The following is a 10,120-nucleotide window of genomic DNA, read 5'->3' as shown; positions in this document are numbered from 1 at the left end:
TGGTTTTCATAACCTTCGGTGTGTTGTTTTGATTAGGTTCTGAGCCTTATCGAATAAGTGTTTATGTGTTTTCCTGATATGACATGCTTTAATAAAATGTCCATATCTCCCAATTGCACCGTCGGATCGGGCCGCCGTTCGGATATGTTGTTCTTGAGAGGATTTACTAAAATCTAGTCGGTAGGATCGTGTTTTTATTGAGTTCGCGGGCGCGAACTATAGTTAGCGGTCGCTAACTAATGCTGTTGAAGTTAGCGGGTGCGAACTATACTTAGCGGGCGCGAACTTGCACTGTTCAGTTCGCTGTTTTTCTATTTAAAGACCCCTTATTCGACCTAAACTCTTTTCCTTCGACTTTTAAAACCCTAAAACGGCTGGAGTCATATTCTAACTCATTCCTATCAACATTCCTCTCAATATTTAATCCTTGGTAAGTGTTTGTAATCTTTCCTTTGTAGTTTTATCTCTAGTTCTTCAATTCTAGCAATTCTAAATCCTATATCCCTATATGTGTGTGGTTGTAGGCTGATTTGGGTTGATTGATTTCTGGGTTTTATTGTTCTTAGTCTAATCAAGAGGTATGTGGTTCTAATCCCTTCTTATATGGTGTAGAGATTGCTAAATTGTTGTATGAATCTATACTTGAGTGTTTTGGCGTTATATTTTCTGTTTTGCTTTGATTTGAAATTCTGGAAATAATCTATGTGTATTGGTTGTGACTTATTGATGTTGGCTATACATTGGATGATTGGAATACTTGTTTGATTGAAGGTTTATATGGAGTTGCTGTCGTTCTTGATTTATAATTCTGTTTTAAGCCTTTATTAAAAATCTGGAAATTTCAAAGTAAATGAATCATAGGTTGTTAGATGTTTAACAATACATTGGGTGATTGGAGGAATCGTTTAAATGAAATAATGTATCACTTGGGTTAAGTTGAGGAATTGAATTCTGTTTTGAACTTTAAACTAAAAGCTGAAAATGTTATTTTGAAGGTTAAAAGATTGTTAATGGGAAATTCCTACTTTGGGTGATTGGATATAATTGACTAAGGCTAGATTATATGTTAAAGGTGGTTTTAATTGGAATAAAACGTTGTTTTAAGAATATTTACATATGACTGGAAATCGTTTGAGTATATAAAGGATGTTTGTTTACCTTGGGTTATTTGGATAACAAATTGTTGTTATGGCATTTAAGGTAGAATTATTTTACAATGGTTTTAAAGGCTATCTAAGTGTACAGTTCAGATCTGAGTTTATCATTTCAATGTGTTTTGGAGTCATGTTTATTTACACTTAATGTGTTTTAATTGAGAAATATGAACTCCGGGTGGAATTGTCAAGTGTTGACAGTCTATTGGTTATTGTTGCTATTTGTGGTATTGGTTTGAATTTTGGTTAAGCTTATAGTGAGTTCCTTGTTTTAAAATACATTGGTTTCATTTTAAAGGATTTAACTTTGGATTTTACTCTGGTTGGGTCGGGTTAGACTTGTGTCGCCCGACATGTTGTGTTAAGTATATAGTTGATATATGGCTAACACACTACTCTGGGATATGTTGGATTTCGAAAAGGTGTTGTTGAATTATATTACTCTGGATTGTTTTTTTGAAAATGAGAACTCACCTAAACTTAACTAGTTATTGTATTGGTTGGATATGTATGTACTTTGGCTTTGGGATTACTGTGTTTCGAATGTTGATCTTTGGTTGTGTTAAGATGCTAGTCCTATATGGTGTCTAGTAATCTTAGAGTTAGGGATTGTTCAGATTTTAACATATACATTGTTTTAGACCCGTCGACTGCTCGTGCTTCGGAGTCTACGCAGGGTTAGCTGTTTGCCAAAATTTACGTGGATAAGCAAGCAGTGAGTTTGTAGTGCTATTTACCGCTTTATTAAGTACCGCAATTTATTTTTAATATTATAAATGCTTTTGAACTGTTTTAAGCGATTATGGATCTGGATTGAAACGAGCTACTCGATAGGCTTGTATCGAGACTGTGTGCACCGGTAAGTACTCTGGGAAACGGCAGACTAAAGTCTTGCTTGGGCTGGTATATTTATATGACGAGGATTTGTTCCCGTCCACTCTGGGTTTATCGGTATGCTATGTCATACTTACGCTGGGATCATTTCAATACTGTTTTCCATAATCATATTATATTAGTATAAAAAATGTTTTGATTTAAGGGTTTTAAACTTAATAAATGTTAATAGTATTGCGAACTCATCTCAGTATATCTGACCCCGTTGTTTTCCCAAATTTTCCAGGTTTATGATTTGAAAGCTGGTCCACTCTGATTCTTTTGATTCCTCGGAGGTTTTCATGTTATTAAACTAGTTTCTGCTTTCGAACTCTTAGACCGCAGTAGAACTAGTTATTTATTTCATTTGATATTTCACTTTGGTTTGTCGATATATTCGATTATTTATATTTGGCATGATTACTCTGGATTACGATATTATTATATTTAAAGCATGCTGTGGAATATTTCAGATATTTAAGTTATTTATATTAGAACTGTATTATAAATTGCTAGACTTAGGTTGGAGTCTCGGTTGCCCCCGAGCAGTTTTCTGCAGGTTTAAATGTGTATTTGATTTCCGCGAGGCTTGCTACGGGTTTTGGTACAACCATACTCATACCCTAGCGCCGGTCACGATTCCTGAAATTGGGTCGTGACAAAGTTGGTATCAGAGCTTTGGTTTCAAACCAAGGCCATTTTGCATGTTACGTGTTTACTGTTTTATGGAATGTTAAGTTGTTGTTGTGTCATAGGATCTACTGCGGAATTAGGATTCAAGTCCTGTCTTTTGAAACGTCATCATTTGTTTTCAAACTTTCCACCTTCACCTTTAGGAGTGTTGTTTGTCAGTCTTATGTGTTACGGATGCTTTACTTTGGAATGTTCATTACTTAATCAGTGGGTGATTTATTGGCCGTTGTGCCATATATGAGATATACTTTGGGTAATATTTTGTTGGCTGTTGTACCTTATATGGTGTTTACTTCGGGTGACGTTTTGGTTGGCTGTTGTGCCTTATATGGTGTTTACTATGGGTAATGTTTTATTGGCTATTGTGCCTTATATGATTTTTACCTTGGGTGATTATTTGTTTGTTTTCATGCTTGGATGATTACAAGCATATTTGATTGCTCTCTCCTTGTTGGTGAGTACACTTTGGCTTTAGCCGTATTTGTTGGTTGCCATATAGGTTGACACATAAGAGAATACGTTAGGCGTTGGCCTTGTGTTGCTTTCAAAGGATTTTTGTGTTAAATTTTTAAGCATGATTTGTGGCTACGCGTTGCTTGGTCACGCATTGGTTTTATTGAGAAAATTATTTTGATTCGATTTGTGTTTTGACACGAGAATTGGAAGGTAAGTCTAGTTTTAATACTTTCAAAAAAAAATGTGATTTTTGGTAATTTTCAAATAAAAATAAATTTCACGTATTTCAGAATCTTAGGTTGGCTTGGTATTGACCAAAGATTATTTTCAAAATAATAATATTTATGAGATGATTCACCATTTTGAGGATTTAATATTGTTGTTGTTATTTTTTTTTACCATGATGTGGTATGTCCACGTTGAAGCGTCGTTGGTCATATGTTTGGTATTTTTGTGGTTGGCTGAATTAGGTGTATACAGAATGGTTGTTGTAATTTACCTTTTTCACACTTTAGTTTTTGAATTGATGCTTAATACTTGAGTTAAGTGAGCTCCTATTTTGAAAGAAAAATGAGATTTTATTTAAATGCTTCTTTCCGAATTTATAAATGCTTTGAATACGTTTTATAAATGGTTGTTGTGGGTTTGACTTGGGTCACCCAAAGTGGGAGTTGAGCTTGGTAGTTGTAATGACTCGGCTAACTCGGTGATTTATTAAATTAAAATACTTTGGGAATTTTAATCAATTGTTTCATATAAATATTTAAAGAAGTGATTTTTTTAAACTGCGGAGCTCGACTAGAACTTGAAAACTATTGCGACTTAATTTAGGTTTGAAAAGAGTTTAAAATGCTTTCCTTTTGATCGATGTCATACCAAATGTTGATTTTATTACAACGATTCTGAGTATGTTGTGACATGTTTTGTTTTGAGATTTGAGATATGACTAGATTATATGGGTTCTGTATGCCATGTCGGTCGTTATATAGTAATCAAATTGGATATTTCATGCTCAATGCTTTTGCTGACATGTTAGTTGCCTTCAATGGTTATGATTTTTTATATGGAAAGATATTTGGATTAAATGCGGGATGAGGCATGCTTCGGTGATTTATGGTTAGGTGAAAATGATAACTTGTTGGTGTTGTTTCGTTTTAGTAGTCTCGTATAATGGTTAAGATTTTTTATGTTAGTTGTTTTATCTTGTTTTTCTCGTGTGCGGATAGCACATGAGGTCATTGCTAGCAGGCGTTGCTTTGGCTTAACCTTGATGATTGGTATTGATATTTAAGTCGAACTTTTGTTTAGCCCTTATGTTTTATTTTATTATTTTGTTTATGGGTCGAGATCTTTGGGTTTTGATATGGAAGATGAGGAAAGTATTTCTTTGGAACGGTTGGTGGTTCCTGATTATCCTAGATAAGGATATTGGAAATTCTGACCCGAGGAGATATATCGGTGTATTATCACACTAGTGCTTATACTATGTTGGACGGTGTGATGCCGAAACTAAAAGTAAGTTTCGTAGATAATTATGGTATGTGTCGTTTTTATTGAAGTATAATTTCAGTTTGGTTGAGGTTAATTTGGAAATTATTTTCGCATAAGGAAATTTAGTGGTGTAGTCATTTTGATATGTTATGTTAGTATCATATGATTTGGTGGTTGCAAGTATGTAATTTGGGAAATATTTTGAGGCTATCGAGTGCACATCTCACAGAGTGTAATGTCTAGCAAATGTTTATTGAGAAATTGATTTCAAATGTTTATTTGCTAAAGTAATTGAAATGTTTTTATCACGTAATTGTGCCCAGACATACTATGAACATGCATTTTTGTATGTCACGAATAGGAAATTGCATTCAGCACTGAGTATGTTAACTAAATAAAAAGAAAATTAATAATTGATACATGCATAATAGTACATGCATCACGTGCATAGAAATGATTAGAGTTGGATACAACTCTTTGGGGATGAGAGATGTCATCACCCTGGCGCACAATTACGTAAAATGGATTTTATCAATAAAGTGTTTTGAGGAAAATATTTTGAAACAAACTCGCGAGTCACTTTGGGATAAATGTATTTTAAATGATTTTGAAACTGTTACCGAAATGTAGCTAGACAAATACTCTGTGATGATGGTGCTGAATTGATGATTACGTCATGATTGATTGGTTTGTAGTATCATAATTTTGTATTTCGTAGGAAGTAGTATTGGATATAAGGTTGCACTCTAGTTATTGTTGTAATATGTATGATAGGATTTTGAGGTCAGATTAGAAGGCTTACGTGCTAACTTCCGAGTTGTGATTTGAGAGTTGTTGGATTAGGGGATTTGGTTATGCTCCACGTGTGTGTATATATTGTCATTTTAAAAGAAGTTTTGTTTTTACATGTTCCATTTTGTTTAAACATTTTGATATACTTAAATAGAATATTGTGCGAGCGAGGATATTTTCAATATAAATTTATTTTCCCATTTTGACAAAGGATAAAATTTTATCAAGTTTTAATTAAAGAGAATAAAAAAATTTGTTAGTTGAACAGTTTTATAGATTTGAAAACTTATTTGAAAGTAACGTGTAACTGTAAATTCAAATACGAATGTTTTAAAATTTTAATGTGTTCTCAAAACTGGAGTTTTCCCAACAGTAAAAGTATTTTGGTTTTAAATATAAAAGGAGTCATAAGATATTAATGTCTTTTAAAGAGAAGAGGAAAGTTGTAATGTTTTGTAATTTGAATTATTTCCCTATAAGTTTGGTTTTGAGCATAACCAATGACCCGATTACTGGTGAATGTGATTTAGGTGATCTCTTGTTAGCAAATTTATATTTATATTTGGTGAAACAATTTTGAGAATTTCATTTTGGTTCGGATTTATGAGTTAGTTGATTTGTGAATTCTGATGAGTAGGTTTCGACAGTAAAGGTTGGTGGATCAATACTGTTGATTGTAAATTTTTGCTATTGAAAGTGGGATATCGTTTCATTTGGTTGTTAAACCTTTTGTGTGCAGAATAAAATTTGGTTTGTACAAAATTGGTATGTATGTTGGCATTTAATTACCTAAGGTAACTTCGGGATGTATGCTTGCTTATGGTATGAGTGGAAGAATTTTTCTAAATGAGTTGGTTTGTATGTAGTTTGAAGATTTTGTTATCATTAGTTAAAGTGATATACTCCTTGGAATGTCATTATGTAGTACGTGTTTATGGATTCGTTAAGGTTAATGGTTTTGTCGAGTTTAGTCCTTGTCGTGTGTACAGCTTGATTCTCATGATGTTTTAAAGTTTGCTGGTATATTTGTTTGATATAACGAGTTTAATTATATGCTTTGATATGGGATAATAGGTGTAGGCATGTTAAGTAGGCGGCGAGAGTTGTTTGATGTTATTAATGAGGATTTCAAGATTTCCATTTTGAAGTGTTAGATTTTAGTATTGTAAGGATTACAATTTGAGTTTCGAGCTTGTCCTTGCACATTGTTAAGGTTGTTATGATAGCTGTTAAAACTCAAGCGAGTTTTGGTAACCTCCCTTGTGAGCATGTTTAATGTTTATAGTTAAATAATCTTGGAGGTTTATATTTTGTTTAATCAAGTAATAGTTTGGAGCACCGAACTGCCAAATTTATAATTTTGCGCACATGTGCGTTGTGTCGATTTGAGTTTGTTGATTTATGTAAGTGGTGTTTTGAGTTATCTTTTGAGGTACAATTTGTTAAGTTGTGTTTATGCAAGTGCATAAGTTGATGAGTAAAGGTATTGCTATGGTCCAGTTGGGTTGATCACTCATTTGAGAAATCTACTTGGGAGACATAACTCGTTTTGTTGAATTGTTATATTTTACCTTCATTGGTTACTTGGGGTATCTTGTTTATGCATTTTCACGTTGGTGATGTGCGTTTTTTTTTTACTGTTCGGCTTTTATGTAATATTATGTTATGTTTTACGTGGGTTGTTTTATGTTTTAAATTCGAGGACGAATTTTATATAAGTTGGAGAGAATGTAATACCCCGTGTTTTTCCGGCTTGTTCAGATGATTTTTTCGATGTTTTTCGGGTTGGTCCTTGGTGGTTTGGTTCCTTGAAACCATGATTTGGTTTTCATAACCTTCGGTGTGTTGTTTTGATTAGGTTCTGAGCCTTATCGAATAAGTGTTTATGTGTTTTCCTGATATGACATGCTTTAATAAAATGTCCATATCTCCCAATTGCACCGTCGGATCGGGCCGCCGTTCGGATATGTTGTTCCTGAGAGGATTTACTAAAATCTGGTCGGTCGGATCGTGTTTTTATTGAGTTCGCGGGCGCGAACTATAGTTAGCGGTCGCTAACTAATGCTGTTGAAGTTAGCGGGTGCGAACTATACTTAGCGGGCGCGAACTTGCACTGTTCAGTTCGCTGTTTTTCTATTTAAAGACCCCTTATTCGACCTAAACTCTTTTCCTTCGACTTTTAAAACCCTAAAACGGCTGGAGTCATATTCTAACTCATTCCTATCAACATTCCTCTCAATATTTAATCCTTGGTAAGTGTTTGTAATCTTTCCTTTGTAGTTTTATCTCTAGTTCTTCAATTCTAGCAATTCTAAATCCTATATCCCTATATGTGTGTGGTTGTAGGCTGATTTGGGTTGATTGATTTCTGGGTTTTATTGTTCTTAGTCTAATCAAGAGGTATGTGGTTCTAATCCCTTCTTATATGGTGTAGAGATTGCTAAATTGTTGTATGAATCTATACTTGAGTGTTTTGGCGTTATATTTTCTGTTTTGCTTTGATTTGAAATTCTGGAAATAATCTATGTGTATTGGTTGTGACTTATTGATGTTGGCTATACATTGGATGATTGGAATACTTGTTTGATTGAAGGTTTATATGGAGTTGCTGTCGTTCTTGATTTATAATTCTGTTTTAAGCCTTTATTAAAAATCTGGAAATTTCAAAGTAAATGAATCATAGGTTGTTAGATGTTTAACAATACATTGGGTGATTGGAGGAATCGTTTAAATGAAATAATGTATCACTTGGGTTAAGTTGAGGAATTGAATTCTGTTTTGAACTTTAAACTAAAAGCTGAAAATGTTATTTTGAAGGTTAAAAGATTGTTAATGGGAAATTCCTACTTTGGGTGATTGGATATAATTGACTAAGGCTAGATTATATGTTAAAGGTGGTTTTAATTGGAATAAAACGTTGTTTTAAGAATATTTACATATGACTGGAAATCGTTTGAGTATATAAAGGATGTTTGTTTACCTTGGGTTATTTGGATAACAAATTGTTGTTATGGCATTTAAGGTAGAATTATTTTACAATGGTTTTAAAGGCTATCTAAGTGTACAGTTCAGATCTGAGTTTATCATTTCAATGTGTTTTGGAGTCATGTTTATTTACACTTAATGTGTTTTAATTGAGAAATATGAACTCCGGGTGGAATTGTCAAGTGTTGACAGTCTATTGGTTATTGTTGCTATTTGTGGTATTGGTTTGAATTTTGGTTAAGCTTATAGTGAGTTCCTTATTTTCAAATACATTGGTTTCATTTTAAAGGATTTAACTTTGGATTTTACTCTGTTTGGGTCGGGTTAGACTTGTGTCGTCCGACATGTTGTGTTAAGCATATAGTTGATATATGGCTAACACACTACTCTGGGATATGTTGGATTTCGAAAAGGTGTTGTTGAATTATATTACTCTGGATTGTTTTTTTTTTGAAAATGAGAACTTACCTAAACTTAACTAGTTATTGTATTGGTTGGATATGTATGTACTTTGGCTTTGGGATTACTGTGTTTCGAATGTTGATCTTTGGTTGTGTTAAGATGCTAGTCCTATATGGTGTCTAGTAATCTTAGAGTTAGGGATTGTTCAAATTTTAACATATACATTGTTTTAGACCCGTCGACTGCTCGTGCTTCGGAGTCTACGCAGGGTTAGCTGTTTGCCAAGATTTACGTGGATAAGCAAGCAGTGAGTTTGTAGTGCTATTTACCGCTTTATTAAGTACCGCAATTTATTTTTAATATTATAAATGCTTTTGAACTGTTTTAAGCGATTATGGATCTGGATTGAAACGAGCTACTCGATAGGCTTGTATCGAGATTGTGTGCACCGGTAAGTACTCTGGGAAACGGCAGACTAAAGTCTTGCTTACGCTGGTATATTTATATGACGAGGATTTGTTCCCGTCCACTCTGGGTTTATCGGTATGCTATGTCATACTTACGCTGGGATCATTTCAATACTGTTTTCCATAATCATATTATATTAGTATAAAAAATGTTTTGATTTAAGGGTTTTAAACTTAATAAATGTAAATAGTATTGCGAACTCATCTCAGTATATCTGACCCCGTTGTTTTCCCAAATTTTCCAGGTTTATGATTTGAAAGCTGGTCCACTCCGATTCTTTTGATTCCTCGGAGGTTTTCATGCTATTAAACTAGTTTCTGTTTTCGAACTCTTAGACCGCAGTAGAACTAGTTATTTATTTCATTTGATATTTCACTTTGGTTTGTCGATATATTCGATTATTTATATTTGGCATGATTACTCTGGATTACGATATTATTATATTTAAAGCATGCTGTGGAATATTTCAGATATTTAAGTTATTTATATTAGAACTGTATTATAAATTGCTAGACTTAGGTTGGAGTCTCGGTTGCCCCCGAGCAGTTTTCTGCAGGTTTAAATGTGTATTTGATTTCCGCGAGGCTTGCTACGGGTTTTGGTACAACCATACCCATACCCTAGCGCCGGTCACGATTCCTGAAATTGGGTCGTGAAATATTACTTGCGCGATATCGTACACTTGCAACATAATCCATCATAAGTTGTGTGTATACACCACAACAAAACAGTATTGTGGAAAGAAAACACTAGCATGTTCTCAATGTTGCTAGAGCACTTCTCTTTCAATCTTCCATTCCTCTTAT

General features: G+C 33.7%; 1 long non-coding RNA gene across 1 annotated transcript; it reads left to right on the top strand.

The window, feature by feature from the left end:
* The first annotated feature begins 5,833 nt into the window (after nt 1-5,833).
* On the top strand, nt 5,834-9,787 carry LOC126686246 (uncharacterized). The gene is made up of 3 exons (XR_007643854.2): nt 5,834-7,859; nt 9,080-9,153; nt 9,559-9,787. It is a non-coding gene; the product is annotated as an uncharacterized LOC126686246 (long non-coding RNA).
* Nucleotides 9,788-10,120: the final 333 nt, after the last annotated feature.

Source organism: Mercurialis annua, linkage group LG6 (assembly GCF_937616625.2).
Source record: "Mercurialis annua linkage group LG6, ddMerAnnu1.2, whole genome shotgun sequence".
Lineage (NCBI taxonomy): Eukaryota > Viridiplantae > Streptophyta > Magnoliopsida > Malpighiales > Euphorbiaceae > Mercurialis > Mercurialis annua.
Note: the sequence above shows the minus strand (reverse complement) of the source record. Positions and strands in the feature narration are given on the sequence as shown.